The 20,696-nt window shown below is 37.5% G+C and overlaps 1 non-coding gene across 1 annotated transcript; it reads left to right on the forward strand.

Moving 5' to 3' along the window:
* The first annotated feature begins 340 nt into the window (after window positions 1-340).
* LOC112132152 (U6 spliceosomal RNA) lies at window positions 341-444 on the forward strand. Its single transcript, XR_002913961.1, has one exon. It is a non-coding gene; the product is annotated as a U6 spliceosomal RNA (small nuclear RNA).
* Window positions 445-20,696: the final 20,252 nt, after the last annotated feature.

A 20,696-nucleotide genomic window follows, 5' to 3' on the forward strand; every position in this document is an offset into this window, starting at 1 on the left:
CCACGCACAGAAAGGTAGAGGGTGCTTGGACGGAGACGATTAGGAAAAATAACCAATAGGTATGAGGCTTCATATCTGGGTGATGACATAATCTGTACAACAAACTCTCATGGCAGAAGTTTACCTATGTAAGAAACCTACACTTGTACCCCTGAACTTACACAAAGAAAATCCAAGAATAACTTTGACTCTCCCTGAATTTAACAAAAAAATAGCTTACTGTTGACTGGAAGCCTTATCAATATACAGTCAACTAACACATATTTTTATGTCATATGTGTTACATACTATATTCTTACAATTATATAAGTTAGAGAAAAGATATTATTAAGAAAATTATGTCATCACTTCAGCAACACATACACTGAAATGAGTATGATACAGAGATTAGCATGGTTCTTGCACAAGGATGAAAGACACATTCTTGAAACATTCCATAGTTTTGTATGCCTTTATCAAAATATCACATGGATCACTAAATAAGCACATCTATTATATGTGCATATTAAAAAGGAAGAGAAAATATATTTAGTGTTCATTAAGTGAAAGTGGATCATCATAAAGGTCTTCATCCTCATATCTTCACACTGAGTAGGCTGAGGAGAAGGAAAAGGAGGGGTTGGTCTTGCTGTCTCAGGAGTGGCAGAGGCAGAAGAGAAGGAGGAGGTGGAAGGAGAGGCAGGAGAGGCAGGCACCCTTGGTGTAAGTTTTATTTTAAAAAATCCACATATAAGTGGACCTGTGCAGTTTAAACTTGCATTGTTCAAGGGTCAACTGAATACTGAAAACATACAAGACACTGTTCATAGCTTGCCTTCAACCTAATGATATTATTTATTCTAATTTGATAGTAAAGAAATAAAGGCTCCAAAAATTTGAGACTTTTACATGATAACATTTCAAATAATTTGCAGAGACAAGATTTTCAAAACACATCTGTATCTATGATACTTTCATTTAACAGACTTTTCTTGGATGTTTGTTAGGCCAGCCCACTAAGCTCATAAGAAACATAATCATCACGTTCTTCAGAATTCAGTGTAAGCATCCTGGAGTAGTCTAATTTAATACTTAAAGGACAAACAGGAATTAGGCAGGTAGAATGGAATGGAGTGGGTGCAAGGCATTTCAGGCAGAGGGGATAAATAACATCTTCAAGGGGCTGGAGGCAAGAGCAGCAAGGCAAATTAACCACAATAGAAACTATTGTGAATATTTTTTTGATCACTTGAAGTGATTTATTCTTTTAATCCTTTAAAGAAAACATAAGTAGCCTCAGCCATCATAAATGAGATTGTTCTAGGTGCTTGAGTGACTAGATCATGAATTTCCATACCATTACAAGAAGTTTGAGTTTTTTTCTTCAGCATAGAGTATTCCAAACAAGGAGATAATATGATCAGATTCACAGTTTAGAAAGATCACTGTTTCGTGTAAGTTTGACAAGTAACTTTCTTATTTAAAATGTGTTGTTCCTCCTCATATTTTTATGTGTTTATAAGAACTGAATGGATTTTATATGTGAAAATCTAAATAGAGTGCCTGAGATACCGTAAGTCCTCAATAGAGAGTGGCCATTATTTTTTGCTTACTATTTCATGGGCTGTCCTCTGTCTAGCCTTCAACCTCATCTCTCGCTGCCCTTGTCTTGAACTTCAACATACTTGGAGTATTTTTCCACATATGTATCTCTTTCCTGAAGTGCTTCCATTTGCATAATTTGCCTAGTGAACTCCTAGCATATTTTCACAACAGCAGAGGCTGAAGAAGAAGCAGAGGCTTGAAGAAGTTTGCTTCACTCACATTTTGAAAGTAGCAAGTTGAGGGGCTCAGGAAGGGATCCTCCAAAGAACTCACTTAAGAATCAACCAGAGAAATAGTAGGCTATAAATGACTATCACACCTGGAGTTCATGAGGTTATATTACGGCAGGAAAAACTTGAATTTCCTTTACCTCCTTGTTTCTCACTTTTTAGCCCCGGAGGTGTCTGTTGTAGCCCCTAGCAAGTTGAGGGGCAAGTAAGGGAGAAAAGTAAAAGATGAAATTCCTTTTTTTTTTGGTCAGTTTAAGCTAATGAAAGAGGCCTAAAACTGCTAAGTAGTTAATTATAATAAATACCTGGAAGAGAATGACTTTTTAATAGAATTGAAATTGTGCTGACAGTTAAAAATGACCATGGAATCTATGTATTATCTGTGAGTAATCAGAAAATTTGTGGAACTTCCTGAGATTTTTATACAGGGCAATTGAAGAATTTCCTTGCTGAATATATTGTTATAAGAAAAAAGAGAAATAAAACACAGTTGTATTTGTATTGTATTTTATCAATCCCATTTTTTCAAGGTCCTAAAAATACAAAGATTTTTTATTATGACACTCAATGGGGTTTCTTTGAAACTGGGGAAAAATTGAAGAAAAGATGACAAATTCCTAGAGGTATAATGCGATGGTAAAATTTGAGATATACATTTTTTTCAAGTGATTATGTTTAAATAAAAAGGAAATACATAATTCATGTACAACTCACCAAGACTATATTAAAGATTAATCATAGAGGTCACAAACCAAAAATTCAGTGATTAGAACACTGAGAATAATGGAGAATTTGAAGGTATTTATCTTCTAGCGCATCTTGTTTCGTAAACTTAGGACATCCACATTTTTAGCCTCTTTTTACCATGCCTCTGAGGTATGCTTTAGATCCTTTTACAGAGTAGCCTCGATAGAGGTTGCCACATTGCAATGTCATCTCTTGGCAAGCCAATCTCCTTTCTAATCCCACCCCCAAGCCAACCCCTATCGCATTATGAGAAAATTCAAACAAAACCTTCATTTCAACTACCCTGAAACTCAGTGTCTTAGCCTTGCCAAAGACTTTTGGCTCTTGCTATGGCCTTTATTAGATGTATTTTCTCTCACTGGTGAGACTATATTCTTCAAGGCTAAATTTTTTATTCTCATAATACTTTGTTCTTATTTATGATATAGTCACTTATCACTTTGCATTATAACAGGGTCTATTTGCTTTTTTTATAGACTGCTGTTTGCTTTGAGTAATAAAATATGGAGAAAGGTTAAACATTTACAAGCATTCCCTAAGTGTCAGGAACTATTCTAGTTGCTTTACAAAACATGTAATCTTCAAAATGACCCTATAGCATGTATTATCATCTTCATTTTATAGACGAGTTAACCAGCTCTCTAAGTTAATTAACTTATCTGAGGGGATACAGCTGGTAAGGGTAGAAACAAAATCTTTTCTGAGTTAAAGCCTCTGCTCTTTTTACCATGTGACAACACAGGAAATTTTGAGTAAGAGTTTCTTTGCTTTTGTGCCTGGACTTTGTACTTGCTGGATGTTGTCTCTGGATTGCTGTTTTCCTCTATCTTGGAGTGTGTGTGTCTGTGTGTGTGTGTGTGTGTGTGTGTTTCACCATTTTCCTCTTTTGCTAATGATACTTCCTAGGTACTTTTCTAAAGATTTTACCATACATATGAGTGTGGAAGGGGATCACAGGTGAAATTCACCTTGAGGAATGCAGGGGGATAGTATCAGAGAGGAAGTAAAGGCTGCCATGATATTCTGAGTGGACAGAGATCTGCCGCTGTATTGACCGACCAACACAAAGATTGGACCTGTGATGGCATTGAGCAGACTCAAGGTGAGGACCTGTACATTTCAGCCTAAATCTGAATGGAAAGAGGCACTGGACAGGTGGGGCTGTGTCTGGAGCTACCACACAGGGCAAACCACCTGTCAGTTATCACGATCTTCATGTGAGAAACAAAGCTCTGTGAACACGGGCATTGTTCTATTGGTTGGTGAAAAAAGCAGCCTCCAATTCTTTCCACTAATCATAGTTAGCCATCCTTCCATGACCTGAGTGTAAGGAGAGAGTGGTAACTCTTCAGCCTGTAAACTTGTGAAGTCTCTCTCTCTGCAAACTATTTATTTTTTCTTGCATAATGAGTCTTTGGCAACTGAATTTGGATTGGCTTTCTTGGCTGAAGAATAGAGGTCTTAAATGACTTATTTTGTACTCTGTTTTGCTGTCGGGAAAAATAAGTACTATCTTTTATCTCCACACTACCATATGTTTTAAAGGGACTTTCTACCTATAGCTACATGAAAATGTCATCACTGTCCATATTTCTGGTTAAGAAAACTAAGGCCCAGAGAAGTAAGGTGAACCCCAAAGTCTCAGATTACTGTATCAACAAAGCCAAGATGTAATCCTAGGTCTCTTGACATTTGGGTTAATGTTTATTTCATCACATATCTGTCAATGTTTATAAAAAGCAAAAGATTAAAAAGCAAAGAAATAGTAAAAAGAATCATTCTGGTTGATTTTTTGACAAGTTGTATACCCTGTGGAATTATTAAGTGGAAGTTCAGCAGCTGGGTTATTTTTGATCACCTGATGGCTCCAGGGACAAGGGTTTGAGCAGCTCAGAATGAAATTGGCTAGGGGAACAGTATCTCTTCTGACACAAATCACAGCTTTGAACATTTCCAGCATTTACCTACATCAGGCATGCACATGAAAGACTCCAAGAATTCATATATGAAAGCTGGTATTTTTAAAGCCCTTTCTGAATATTTGTAAAACTTGATGACACTAAAGGACAGTGCTTTTCAAATTAAAAAAATGATGCTGAAAAGGAGTTGCAAGTACGTTTTACTCAAGGTAATAGGAATCCATTAAAAATCTTTTTTTTTTTTTCTTTTGAGACGGAGTCCCACTTTATAGCCCAGGCTAGATTCCAGGCTAGATTGCAGTGGCACGATCTTGGCTCACTGCAACCTCCACCTCCTGGGTCCAAGAAATTCTTCTGTCCCAGACTCCTTAGTAGCTGGGACTACAGGCCTGTGTCACCATGCCCAGATAATTTTTTTTTGTATTTTTTAGTAGAGATGGGGTTTCACCATATTGGTCAGGCTGGTCTCAAACTCCTGACCTCAGGTGATCCACCCGCCTAAAAATGCTTTTAAGAATTTTCTCAGCATGCCTATTATGCTAGTGTTCATTCATTCAGTTTCCAATGAAGCTCTGGAAGTTGTCACTTTACAAATCCACACATTGGAATCTTTAGCCTTCTGTTTTTCAGTTGATATTCAAACCAGCAGTGGGAGTTTCTCCAGGAGGTAGATGTGTTATTTGTGAATATAAATGTTCTTAAGTTCCCCAATCTTCAGAGGCCACCTTTCTGAATTTGTAGCTATGCACTCTAAGTTTTTCCTCTATGTGATGGGAAGGGTCCCCATCTTTGACTGAATTCTCTTTCTTTACCTTTTCTGAAATCACCACAGTGTTTCCATACCACCAAAGTCAGATTTCTGGTATGGTTACAATATGTTATGAGTGCTTTCTCTTCTACAATTAAATAATAAGATAACTAACAAAAATATAAAACACAGGCTTTGTATTGCTGAGTTTCATGACTTACTTGCTTATATGTTTCCTTCCCGAGTTGGTTTGAATCTTCTCTATTGCCAGTGATCTCTATAGCATTGTATGCTTTCCTTTGCACTCTGACAGAGCAGGAACATTGCCATCTTGGACAAGCACTGCCATTCCAAAGTCCTCCTTGATCAAAAATTGCCTAAATCCAAAGGGCATCAGCCTAATGGCTAAGGTCAGCATGACCATAAACCACAAATGACATCTCCAACCAGATACATTCCAACCTCCTTGACCGGAGACATGCCAGCCCTGAGAAAACTGCCCCCACCGGCCAGAGAGATGTCAGCTCCAAGATAAACTCCCCTCCAACCAGAGACATTCCAATCCTGCCATAAACTTCTCCCCCAAATAGAAACAGTCCAAGCATGTGATAAGCTCTCTCACCAATAAATACTCTTAGTTTGTAAGAGAGAATGGTCCTGACCAAAATCGGCCAGAATCGCCTCTCAGGTTTGTTCTCCAAAATAAATCTATCTTTCACTGTTGAGCTGCTTTTCATGTTTCTTTCCTCTTTCTTTAACTGTTACACACTCTAGTAGAGATTAATTCCATTTTTATTGTTTACACCAGACAATTTTAATCTGATTGTTAATTTTTATGCTATTTATACCTGTCCTAGGCAAATATAGGAAATCTTATTGTTGCCAGTTTGAAAAACCTTGAGATTTGGAAATACATCATCAGTTTGCTGAGACATATCTATCAATTGCAATTCTTCTGGGCTTGATTGGATTTTTCTTGCTCATGCTACAGTCTTGGGCTGCATCCCAAGAGCCTCTGATTTCATCTGATTTTTTCCCCAATCTTGAATAATTCTATATTCTGATTTCCCCCATAATGCTTCTCTGTAAATAGCTTGGCAGTCACTAGTTTTAATCAAGACTTTTTCTGTTAGTCTCAGTTCTATGGCTCTGTATCAGTCAGGGTCCAATAAAGATGAAGAAACTACACAGCAATTGAAAGAGATAATTTTAAGATAAAGGATTATTCCATCCTGGCTAACATGCGGAAACCCTCTCTCTACTAAAAATACAAGAATTAACCAGGCATAGTGGCACGTGCCACTAGTCCCAGCTACTCAGGAGGCTGAGGCAGGAGAATCACTTGAACCTGTGAGGTGGAGGTTGCAATGAGCTGAGATCACACCACTACACTCTAGCCTGGGTGACAAAGAGAGACTCCATCAAAAAAAAAAAAAAGATAAAGATAAAGGATTATTATTGATGACTATAACAAGAATAACTTCACAGAATTAAAGAGAACTTTAAAATATTTTACATTTGATGAGAAGAACATGGAAAGAACAAACTTGGAAAGGAGTGAGCAGTTCCTCTCCAAAACTAGGATTCAGATGTAATTGGACAAAGCATAGTTATAGCTCCTTGCATAGTTTAGAAATTCCCTGAATTACTCTGGGCCAAAGCAGATCAATAGTCAATATTAAGGCAGGAAACATCCCTCCTTGGTGGGATACACCAAGGCTTGGGATCTAACTGCTGGGGTGCCTGCAAGGCTCACTGAAAAGCTCCACATGGAGAGCCACTTAAACTTAATGAAAAAAGTTGTTACTGGACAGTTTGTTTCCTGTAATGCATCATGCTTCTTTATAGCCCTGGTTCTTAACAATGCTCTCTACAGGAGTCAAAGAGGGCTGGTCCTATTCATATTTCTTCTTGTTTCATTTTGAACTATTTTGTGAATTGTGAATAATTTGAAAAAAGAGGGGGAAAAAAAGAAAAAATATGCTCTGAAGAGTGTCTGTTTCATTCATTCAAAGTAAATGGAAACAATTTAAGCAAAGATTTGACCTTCTGAGAGCAATAAAACACATATATTCAATCATTTCAGTTTGTCCCATGAGAATCTGTCACAGTCAGCCAACCAAGAACATTTACTTTTTGTAGACCTGTATAAAGAATTGTTCCTGATGCTGTTGAGGACAAAAGAGAAGTAAAAACATCATTAAATCAACAAATTCACCAAAACCTGTCAGTCTCCAGAGCCTGTACTCTTCCCTAAGATGTGAGTCTGGAATGATTCTTTAGTCACCTTGCATCAGGGCAGGTAGATGAAGTCTCTCTTTCCCTTTCTGCTCCACCTCAGGATATTTCCCAATTTTTATTTACCCTTTACTTCCTCTTATGGCAGAGGAGGTACTGCCACCGCAGAATTTTATCAAATGTTGGAGCTTGATAAAGGTTGGATTCAAAATCATCACTGGCAAGCAGCTAGCTGTTTTGTGTTGGAAAAATCAATCTACATCTCTGAATCGTGACATGGGAGAATTATATGTAATTCTCTGATGACTGTTACAGTTATGTATTATAAAAAGTATTCTTCTTTATTTCTTAAGCTAATGCCTACGAGAAACCTCATGATAATCTTCAAATACAGCATAAAGAAGAGGGTTGGGATAAATGGACCTGTTTAATGTGTGTGATTGAAAAGTTTCTATTTTTCCATTAAGTGATACAAAATTAGCTGTAAGCTGACACTGAAAACTCAATATATTTCACATCTTGCAACCAACAAAAAATGCCAAAAAAAGGTATAAATAAAAGTCAAATCAATAAAATAAAATGCAGTTATAAAAATATTCAAATGTAAATGATGGTAGAAAAAAGAATAGAGGAAGAAAATCACAAATGACTAATAATAAACTGAAATACTGAAGTTCAACCATATCAAATAGATTAATATTCCACACAGAAAACACTTACATAAAGAAAACTCAAGGCCTAGAAGTTTTAATGGGTGGATTTTATAAAACATCTTAGGAAGAAAGAATTGGCATTCTTTGTCTACAAAAAACTTTTCAGGAAATGGAGGGGTGGGATGCAGTGCCATCCATGTATTGTCCCAGCTACTTGGGAAGCTGAGGCAGGAGAATCACTTGAGCCCAGGAGTTTGAGGTTTAGCACTCTGTGATGGTGCCACTGCACTCCCACCCCTCCACCATCTGGAAAGAAAAGAAAAGAAGAGAAGAGAAGAGGAAAAGAAAAGAAAAGAAGAAAGGAAAGGAAAGAAGAAAAGAAAAAGAATGAAAGAAAAAGAAAAACACTCTTTGACTCATTTTAAGAGGCCAACCTCACTCTGATAATAAAACCTGACACAGACATTATAAAACAAAAGGAAGTAAAGGAAAACAAATAAAAGGCAAACACTTCTCATGAACACATATTTAAAAATCCAAGAAAATAGTAAATCAAAGTAATCAATATATAAAGCAGATAAATCAAGATCAGAAAGGGATTATTACAGAAATACAAACTGATTTAAATTTGGAGAGATAATGAGTTTAGTTCGTAATATTAGCAGAATAGAAGGAAAACCAGTATGAGTATCTGAATAGATGCAGAAAAAACTATTTAAAAAAGCTCAACATTCATTCCTGATAAAACTTCTTAGCAAAATAGGAATAAAGGGGAAATTCCTCAGTCTAATAAAGAACATCTATGAAAAAGCTTGTGGCTAACATCATACTTAATAAAGATTCTGTTTAGACTTAAAGATAATATTCCTTCCTATTACTTTCCCTTGACCTGATGCCCTTTCACTAAGCTCTCCCTTTCCCTAAAGTATTATCTCCCGAGGGTGGTTTATCCATGTTGTCTCTATATTTTTATTATTTTCTCTCTTCTCAATTCCTTGTAATCTAATCTCTTCAACCATCAAGTAATGCCAAAGGTCTTAAGTGTTTCAAAGCAATTTCCTTTTTCTTTTTCCTTTCTCAAACTCTTCACAGCACTCACTCTCTCATTCTTGGGGCTCCCTAAGTATTAGCTGTTCTTTCTTGGTTTCCTTCTAGGTCTGGGATGGCCCATGCAGCTCCTGAAGTATTATTCTCGTAAATTCTTGTCAAAATTCCATGTTTTTGCCATGATATTTTTTCTAAACTACAGGGAAGGGAAGTTCAATAAGATCAAATTGTATCAGCTAGTTTAAATTGTGGTGGTTTGACATCAGAAACTGGGAGATGACAGAATTTCTGTTGCTTTCAATCTCTCCAATTCTTTTCGTCTTCCTAGTGAAGCTCCTGTCATCGAGATCAATTGCCTTTCAACTTGCATTTGGACACATACTCTGGTTTCTTTCAGTCCAGCATGCACAGTTCAGAGAGCTCTGCTCAAATCACAAATCTTATTAGTTGTCTTTCCCCTCCTTCCATGTTTCTGCTTACACTTAAATACCTTCCATGGCACTTCAAATAAAGAACAAACTCCTCAGTATGAAAAACTTAGTGTGCCCGTTAGGGCCCTAAGTATGATTCCAGCTTCAGTTTTAACCATACAGCCCTCTTATCTCTCTGCTCCAGCAGTCTAAGCCGTCCATCTGCTCCCTTTCTTGTCACTCGGGCTTTGCACTTAAATGTCTCTCTATCTGAGAGCTTCTCTTTCCCCCTTTTACCTAAGCTCTAATCATGCTTCTGATTCAGCACAAATCTTATTCTCTCTAGAAACACTTCCATGACCTTTCTGCCTAGGTCAAATCTTCTATCAATCAAGTATTCTCACAGCACCTTGACCTCTCCTGTATCGCACTTATCAGCATTGCAGTTTTACCTTCCATTTATGGTGTAATTATCTAATTATTCTGTCTCTGCCAACAGACCATTTTACTTCAATAGTTCAGTAGCCATAGTTATGTTTACTTTTCATCATATGCTTGACAATAAAGTATTTATATATAATATATTAATATAGAATATGTGTATCAGTACATATCAAGATATATAATATGTGTGTCAGTATATATTAAGATATATAAGTATACATAATATGTATATTATGATTATAATACATATATGTATATATAGTATACAATATGTAGGATATACACATTACTTTTATATGTATATATAATATATAATATGCTATGTATATTGTATATAATTATAGGTATAATAATATAATATAATATAACATATATTATATAATATGTATATAATATAATATATGATATACACATGAGTTTGCAGATACACATACAGACACCTGGCTAGGCAGATAGTCCTTCTATATAAAAAGGACTATCTATTTACCTGTTCATTTGTCAATATTTCAGCCCTTCTTTGGGCCTTCTTCTTGATGACTCTGACTTCAAGGTTTGCAGGCTCAACTGGCTTTCACCAGTTCCCACAGTGCTTAGTTACCTTGGCTGTCTGTTACCCGACTGCTCCTCTGTTGATGAATGACAACACCAACCAGTGCTTGCTGCCTGCTGCAATCTGGATCCTCCGACCTAAGGCACTTGGAGCTCTTATCAATTCATTTCCTACCTTCCAAGTAACATTTCGTTTGCTTTTTAAGTGTTTGTTCTACATATTCAGAATTCTAAGGGGGACACAACCAGATCTACCCTTTTAGCTTTTCTCTTCAACACCTTTCCTGTGCCCTGCCTTCTTTGGAGCCTGGCCTCCCTGACTGTCCAGTATCTTGGGGTGAGTTCCCTGTTGCCTCACTTGCAGCTGCAACACGAACGATCTCATACCCTGCAAGGCACTGTCTCAGCTCAGATGAGGGAATCTAAACCCATATGCCAAAATCTCATCAGTTCAGCACATGCATCTCGCAACTCTAATTAAGGTGAAGCTCTCGGGACTGGCATAAGCATCCTAGAGTTTTGGGGGCTTAGTGAGTGGAAAGCAAGTCATAGAGAGTTGATGTTGTCAATGACCGATGACAAGACACTTAAGAGCAATTAAGGAACTCAAGCTGAAAAGACTTTCTTATGTAATATTTTATTTTGTTATATAAGTAGATATTCTAATTAGAATACATTTAAAATGTTAACATTTAATTATTTAATTATAATACCGATTGAATATGATAATGAAATGCTCTGGGAATTTTCTTTTTTTTTTTTTTTGATACCTCCATCAGTAGGCTACCCATAATGTTTAAAAAAAAAACCCACAAAAATTAAAATATCAAATAAAACAGGCTGGACAATATGTGATGGCCATGTCTGAATCACAGAAGCCCAAAAGACAGCTTCTGTATTCCAGCTGTGCTTCTATTTAGAGTTCTGTTATAGAAATAGAAACAGTTAAAGGATTCTGTAAGACTCTGCCAATTACATAGAATATTATCTTGAGCAAGTGCTTAACTTTTGTGCTTCAGTTTTCTCATCTGTAAAATGAGACTACAATAGTACTACCATACAGGGGTGCTCTGAGAAATAAAGGAGTTCCCATATGTAAAGTGTTTAGAACGATTCCTGCTATTTTCCTGGTCTTTTTCCTTCCTGTCTGGCATTCCCCACCAGGGCATCAGACTCATCAAATATGTTCATTTTGGATCACCTCTGACCCTGGCAGGAGGCCTTCATATATGCAACAAATTGTCCTTGAAGAAAATGTGCACAAATGATCAATTAGAGGATTTGCAATGGATCCTCCCTGCTGTGGACATGAGGCTGTATTCTATCTTTAGTCGGAGCATATGCTGTGCATCTCACAGGCTTTCATTAGTGCTTTCCAAATCCCAGATGCCCAAGAAATATTCAGGCAATGGGTTCCTTTTCTTTCTTGGGTTATCAAAAAATAAATATGCTATAGTGAGAGAGCACTGGACAGGGAGCAGGTAGATATGGCTCTGCAATTTTGTCTTCAATCTTTACTCTTTCAGAGCTTCATTCCTTCTTCTGCAAAACTAGGAATCCAATCACAGGTTTGCAGAAAGGCTTTGAATACAAAATATGATCATTATATAAATGCACTTTGAAAGTAGTGAAGTTTTGTATAACTTTGAAAGCTATTGATGATGATTGTTAACACTGTTAACTGTTATTACAGTAAGTAGCAGAGGGTGCTCAGTATAGAATGGGTAAAATTTACTGTGCTACTTACTGTAATAATAACAACTTCTCATCACACTCTGCCCCCGATCTTGAAGAAGATCCAACTTGCAGGATCTTCTTCAAGATCGGGGGCAGAGTGTAAAGGGAAGTTGTTAGTTTTCTATTCAAATTACCCTACACCAGCCCTAGAGCATGGCCACAGAGAAAGCACAGGGACTGATGTGTCATGATCCTTCCAGGAAAGACAGACACTGAAATAAGTATTCACTGTTCAGTCTCTGGAAGTGATTCTGACCAACTATTCCCAGATAAAAAAATAAGCTGGATGTTGGGGCCTGAAGGACTCACAGAATCTGAGGATGCAAAACATTTTTCAGATCTTAAGGACTAAACAAACCTATTACATGGGTTTCAGATGAGATAAATTTTGAGGCCCTTTCAACTCATGTATTCTTGGATGTCACAAGTTTTAACCTGTGAAATAATAACAAAAACCACCCTGACCATAACCACAAACACCACCACTGTAACAACTACCTTCATATAGTACTTAATTATGTACCAGACACTATTTTAAGTGCTTTACATATATTATCTCCTTAACTGATATAGCAATACTATGAGGCAGTTACTATTAGTATCTCATTTTATAAATAAGACAATCCACAGAAAAGCTAAAAACCTTGCTGGAGGACCAGAGTCATCAGCAGCAGAGCCAGGGTTTGAAGGTGGATGGTCTGCCTCAGAGTCACCATCTTAATCATCACTTTCCTGTTTGAAGTCAGAAAACAGAATCTTTCTCATATGGTTTGGAGCTGTGTCCCCACCCAAATCTCACGGAGAATTGGAATCTCCAGTGTTGGTTGGAGGTGGGGTTTGGTGGGAGGTGACTGGATCATGGGGTTGGATCCTTCATGAACGGTTTAGCACCATCCCCTTGGTGCTATCTCATGATGGAGCTCTCATGAGATCTGGTTGTTTAAAAGTATGTAAACACTTTTAAACCTTGGTCCTGCTCCTGCCACATAAGATGCTTGCTCCCTGTTTGCCTTCTGCTGTGAGTAAAAGCTCCCCGAGACCCCCCCCAAAGCAGATACTGTTATGCTTCCTATACAGCCAGTGGAACGTGAGCCAATTAAACCTCTTTTTTCTTTTTTATAGATTACTCTTTCTCAGGTATTTCTTTATAGCAATGATGAGAAAGGACTAATACACTTTCCATCAAAACTAACTCCATCCTCTCCCTTAACTACTTCCCCCACAAAGCAGACATAGATTAAATCATCTTCAGAAAAAGGGCATTTCTCTGAGAACATGTTGCTTTTTATACTTGGTGCTATCACAATATCCCATAATGTGTATTCTTCTAAATAAGCAAGTTCATTCATTCCTTCAACAGTTAGTGAGCATTGACTCTCTTGGTTACAGAGCTGGGAAGAGAGGAGTAAGACATGCAGATGTTTCTCATGTACTCACAATGTATAGTGATAGAAAGAAAAATGTATAATCATAGCAGGAAATTAGAAGTGCTACAGAAAAGGTAGGTTTACAATGTTACAAAGACACAAAATCCAGTGTACCCTCTTCTGTACCCACAAAGTTCACAATACTTCATTAGTAAGATCAATTATAAACTAACTCAAAAAGACCTAGACAACTCAAAAGCATTTTTCCCATTGAGAAGTTTCTTTACTGTAAATAGCTGCACCTCTGAGGTGACAAACTAGCTTTGGAATGTGGCACTTTCATGTCCAAATAGTGATATTTTGTAGAAAAATTTCAAAAAAATTTTCTAAAAGAGGCATTTTCCCAATGAGACCAGCCAAACGTAATAAAAAGAAAAGATATTGCATGCTGCATTTGTAGCTTAACGTGAGGTTGAGACACTCTAGACCCCATGACTGCTGTGAGGAAATGAGCTCATAAACCTCTGAAGGGTCTTATTGGAATAAAATAAGTATCTTTCTATTTTACTTTATTTTCATTTTTTAGTACTTCTCCACCAACCTTTAAAATTAATGCTTTAATTAATTGATGTATTTATTTACACATTCATTCAGAACATAGTTATAAATGTCATTCTGTAATGTTCTGTAATATATATGACCATATAGTTAGTACAGGTGGAAAGGGAGACTGGGCAGAATCTTGATAGCTTCCCAGGGAATTTAATGGGCTCATATCTGATTCTGAACTTTTTTTTAGACAAGGAAAATGCAAAAAGGGTGAAAAGTGTCACAATTATCAGACAAAATGTAAAGGTCTGAGTAAGATTCTCAGGGTGCAAATGGGAGGAAAAAGACTCTGGGGCTTCGGCAAGATATGGGAGGCGGCTTCTCAGAGACCTGTACTTTCTTCATAGGTCTCTCTGGAAATGAGAATCCTATCTTTATCCCAGAAGTGTATGAATATTCCAGCTTAGTCTACTAAAGCACTCAGGGACTTATCCAACTGTCTGGCCCTCAATCGCAGAAAGCTCTGGCCAGATATTTGATCTTCTGGACATTATTTTGGTTATAATGCAGTTGGACATACAACACCTTCAGTTGCAAGAAAATATGGAGGAAGAACATCTTTTTACTGACAGCGAAATTACACATGAGACCCGGGTAGGCCACAAGTTGGCTCTTGGAGTTCATTACCTCCTTCAAATATCCACGTTTCAGTTGAGGACCCAAGAGCCCATTCTTCAGTTCCTTGCTCTTGGCCATGAAGCTTTCAAATTCCAGGCTTAAAACTCCTTCTGGGATTTGCACACATTAAGTACTAAATATAATAGTATGCGTATAAAAATAAGAGTATAAGTTTACTTAAGATACCCAATTTCCTTTAGAAGAGTAAATAAATGGCAGTATTATTTCAATATCACCTCTCAACAGTAATGTTTTTTTAATTAACCATTTCTAAAGTTAATATATTATGTGACATGGTAATTAGTGACTTTGCTTGGTGCTTAATACATAACTTTTTATTTTAAAAAATTGCAAGTGATTCTTGTATTCCTTTTATGGAATTAAACAATATAAAGTTTTTTATTCCTTCAAATACTTTCTTCTTTCTAATTGAGGAATTTCTGCTACTCGACTCCTCCTCATCCCTTTTCTCAAGCTGCTATTTTCACAATTGGAGTGGGGATAGAGATTAGTATTCTGAAATCCTGCACCCACAACTTGTTCATACACAATTTAGCAAGCAGAAGGAAAAATCAAATGATTTAAGGTTTACAATCTGGGAGCCTGAACACTCTAAGCTGAGGCCTCTAAATTGTACGGGTCCTCCTTTATTACTTATTATACCTTGGCAGGAATGAGGAACAGAATGATATATTTTAAGGCATAGGGCCTTCTCCAGTGAAAGTTCTGGAGATCCAAAAAAGAAGTGCTTGTCTTATCTAGCATTAGAGTGAAATGAAAATCTACCTTGATATTCCATGTCATCAGCAGTGTAGCCCAGTGACTACTGAAAACTGTGTACGTGAAACTATGTGTCACGGAATTTGACCTCTTCATTCCATCCTCACTCTCATTTTCTTCATTCAAGACTTTTCATTTATTTTCTAGGTTGTAAAACAATCCACTTTCTCCTACTGTCTTCATTATCACTCTCCCCCACTTACCTTCCATATTGCTATCAAATATTTTGAACATTAATTTTGTGTTCTGAACTTTTCTAAAGTTATTTATCAGGTCTGGGAGCCTTTTGGCAGTCTTTAGGGTTGTCTAGGTATAGAATCATATCATCAGTGAATGATTTGATTTCCCCTTTTCCTATTTGGATGCCTTCTAACTCCTTCTCTTGCCTACTTGCTCTGGCTATCACATCCAGTACCATGTTGAGTGGTGAGTGGGCACCTCTGTCTTGTTCTAGTTCTTAGGGGGAATGCTTCCAGCTTTTGCCCATTCAGTATGATGTTGGCTGTGGGTTTGTCATAGATGTCTCTTTTTCTTGAGGTATGTTCCTTTGGTTCTTAGTTTGTTAAGAGTTTTTAACATGAAGAGATGCTGAATTTTATCTGAAGATTTTTCTGCCTCTATTGAAATGATCATATGGTTTTTGTTCGTAATTCTGTGTACGTGGTGAATCACATTTATTGATTTGCATATGTTGAACCAAATTTGCCTCCCAGGAATAAAGTCTCCTTGATCATGGTGAATTAACTTGATGATATGCTGCTGGATTCACTTTGCTAGTATCTTGTTGAGGACTCTTGTGTCTATGTTCATCAGGAATATTGGCCTGTGGTTTTCTTTTTTTTTTGTATCTTTGCCAGACTTTGGTATCGGGATAATATTGGTTTCATAAAAGGAGTAGGGAGGAATCCCTCCTCCTCGATTTTTTGGAAATAATTTCAGTAGGATTGGTACCATCTCTTTTTGGTATATCTGGTAGAATTTGGCTGTGAATCCATCTGGTCCATGGATTTTTTTTAATTGGTAGGTTTATTTTTATTACTGATTCAATTTTGGAACTCGTTATTCATCTGTTCAGGGTTTCAATTTCTTCCTGAGTCAATCTTGGGACATTGTTTGCTTCCAGGAGTTTATCCATTTCTTCTAGATTTTCTAGTTTGTGTGCATGGAGGTGCTCATAATAGTCTCTGAGGATGTTTTGTAATTTTGTGGGATCAATTGCGATGTTTGTCATTTCTAATTGTGTTTACTCGTCTTGCTATCAAGTATTTTGAAATTACTGTCGTCATGATTCTCTCCCCTTCTTACAGTCCTTGGATGGTTGTTTATTATCTTCACAATAATGTTCCAACACCTTAACATGATATGCTACAATATTTATGTTTTATATCCTAATGAGTTTATCTTACCATGTCCTTTTTAGCATTTTGAATTCTAGCCATATGGAGGTAGATTGCAAACATTCCAGGATCTTCTGGTCTTTGTGTTTTACATATGTCATATCCTAGTTACTAAAATCTTTAGTCCCCTTTTCCTTTACCTAAAACTTATGGACCTTATGAAAATTTCATTTTGCATGTCTTTTTAGTTTGCTTAGCTTTCCATTTGGTTCTGATACCTGTCTGTGGAGGCCTACATCTTAGCATCTATCACACCATGTGATACTACTTTGTCAATATTTATATCTTCTCTACTAACATATAAACTCTTTGAGAGTAGGAACTGTGCTTTATTTACATTGTTCTCTAGTATTTCACGTAGTAACTAGCACACTGAAAGCAGTCAATAAAGGTTTGTTGAATGATTGAATGAACTACTGAATGAACCAATTAATAAAACAGCTGTTTTCCAATGTAAAAAAAAAAAACTGGGTTAGATAATAGCACGTTAATTCAATAATTCCCATCTTGGAAGCCTTGAATTCCAAGATGATGAGTTTAGGTTAATTTAGTATTCAGCAGGAAAGCATGACATGTATTGAGGAGAGGAATGGTTTAAAGGTTCTGCCTTTCTAGAGGATTAATCTGTCAGGTTTGGCAAGTTAGAACAAAGGGGCAGACAACCAATTATGAGTGTATGAGAAACAGAATTGACCTTCTATGGAAAACCTTTGTAGTATCACTTAAGTTCAAACACATGACAGAGGCTACTTTTTTCATTCCATTTAATTAATTAATTTATGTATTTATTGAGTGAGACATGGTCTCACTGTGACCCAGACTAGAGTGAAGCTTTCACTCATTTTAAGCTCTGTGTTATGAGCTCAAAGGAGGACTTCTCCAGCTTCATCTCTGTACTTCCTTTGAATACGCACAGGATGATTAAGTAATTTGTTCAAGGGCATACAGCAACTATTAGTAACAGAGGCAAAACATGAATCAGAGTTTGCTGTCTCTATTTCAGGCAAGACTGGTCAATCGTCTGTTTTTTAAAAAAGTTGTAATTTTTCTCACTTACTTAAACTTCTGAATTCTCATGTTCCCAAAATTTTCATATTTCTTACCTGCGAGTTCTAACATTAGTCGTGAGACTCAGTAGATCTACATGTGGTCAAGAAGTTACAGAACTCCATGTCATTTCTTTCTTCTCCAAGCTCTTCAGAGCAGTAAGAAGCAGCTCACTTAATATATACTTTATAACATTCTATTTTAACAATCATGTGCTCTTTCTGTACCTTGCCTTCAATAGATTCTTTATTCTAAGTAAATACAGGGGAAATTATAAGTAACTGTATTCCGTGATATTATAAGTAGTCATATGCCCCATTCTCTACGGGTGTTGTGGTCATTTCTGCCTTCATTTCAAACTGACTTTGAGAATCTAGTCCCACAGTCATTGTGGAGGGGCTCTATTTTCCTGGAATCATTTGCAGTTACAAAAATTATCAGTTGAAGTATTTCAGGAATAAAAGCATAATAGGTAATTTTATTGGATAGAGATTTAATATACGGAACTAGAAATTCATACAGTCATTTGGAGGGCTGGGGATGTAAAGGTTAGGAATCTGCCTTTAAGAAATGTAGAAGTACAGGGATCAGAGGTAGTTGCTGACACCGTCTGCTCCCAGGACTAACGGGGATGTTCTTCAGGAGGTCCCTGGAAGCCAAGAGAAGCCACCCTCTATGTTTTTACTTTCCTACAAGCAATAGGTATGATCTCTGTTGCTTGTCAACAGAGAGGACTCCAGTAAGTCAAGGAATCCAACGTGACTATTACAAGCGGCCTGCAGCTTCTGTGGGGGAAGAGCTTTTCTTTCTCACTTGTTTCTAAATAGCATTCTAGCTACCCATTAGCTGAATCTAAAGTACAAGGGATTTTGAGAATTAACATTCCTGCCTTCTCTCCTGTGATACCAAGAAGAATCCAGAAAGAGGTGATTTTGGGGCTTCACTGAACACAATCTGGCACACTTGCATTCTTTACAGATTTTCCAATTTCTTACAAGATAATTTTGCTTATTAATGAGAAAACAATAGTAATAATGCACACTGTATTTAGTGCACACTATGTTTAAACAATGCAAACATGAAATGGAAATGCTGTCCTACTGGAAGAATACCTTCAATACATCACGTGTTCTACCTCCTCTCTTCCAAAGCCATGAGCTATTTAAACATTTTCACTAGGGTCTCATGCAGATCTTTAACACAGATAGTGACTTTGAAAATCATATTAGAATATATTTGGAAACATACTTCATAAAATGATGGATAGTTCATGTTATATTAATGTAAATAGAATGCTTGGTACTTATCTACCTTTATGACTTTATTTTCTAGCTAAAAATAAGCACTTGATACATATTTATTAAATTGAGGTGAGCTTATAAGAGTTTAGGCTCTATAAATGTTTTTTAAGTATTTAACTGGAAATGCATGGACAATTGAGATTTTTGACTCTTTTCCATTTATATCAAATAGCTTTTGCTGCTAAATTAGTGGCTTTAAAACTAAGCATTTATTGGCCGGGCATGGTGGTTCACACCTGTAATCCCAGTACTTTGGGAGGTAGAGGCAGGTGGATCACGAGGTCAGAAGACTGAGACCATCTGGGCCAACATGGTGAAACCCCGTCTCTTCTAAAAATACAAAAATTAGTTGGGCATGGTGGCGCACGCCTGTAGTCCCAGCTACTCAGGAGGCTGAGGCATGAGAATTGCTTGAACCAGGGAGGCAGAGGTTGCAGTGAGCCCAGATTGCGCCATTGCGCTCCAGCGTGGGTGACAGAGTGAGATTCCATCTCAAAAATAAAATAAAAAAATAAAAATAAATTAAGCATTTATTTATCTTGTGATTCAGCCCTTGGCCAGATTGTCGCTTGGGTCTAGGCCATCTTGACAGATATCTACTAATGTTGCTCATATATCTGTGATCAACTGGCAGGTCAGGTTGTGGCTGTATGTTATATGATGGCCTCACGTGCATATCAGGCAGCCATTAAGCTGTCGATCAGGATGACAGGGATGACTGGTTGACATTTCTCTCATCATCGGACAGAGTAGCCTGATCTTTTTCACCTGTTCCTAAGGTCGCAAGATCATTAAGAGAGGGCGTATAATAATGCACATATTCTTTTCAATTCTCTGCTTTTATTATATTTCCTTCTGATGACAGCTGCAGCCCGTCTGGAGCAGCCGCTGCAAAGATGCCGGCTGCAGTGGGGGAGGCGCCCCCACGGAACTGGCGGGGGGCCAAGAACAAGTAATCCCAGCAGGAGCCTTGCTCCCTACTGAGTTGGTAGGTCTGGAGCCAGCCTGGGCACAGCTGCACCCACCCAGCTGCGGCTCTGGACCCGGGCATCCCTGTGTTCTTGGGAACCCAGGAAGTCCCCTGCCCCCACAGGTTCAGAAGTGCTGGCTCCTGCTCCCTGGTATCTCTCTGCTCGCAGCACCAGCTCCATTAGGAAGCAAAGTTGTGGCTGAGCGCGAGTGCTGCTGTCACCCAGCTGGGTGTGCGTGTGCTTGGGGCGGCACTGACACACCAGCCCCCTGCTGCCTTGGCCCTGGCACTGACAAGCATT

Source organism: Pongo abelii, chromosome 12, assembly GCF_028885655.2.
Source record: "Pongo abelii isolate AG06213 chromosome 12, NHGRI_mPonAbe1-v2.0_pri, whole genome shotgun sequence".
In the NCBI taxonomy this organism is placed as follows: domain Eukaryota; kingdom Metazoa; phylum Chordata; class Mammalia; order Primates; family Hominidae; genus Pongo; species Pongo abelii.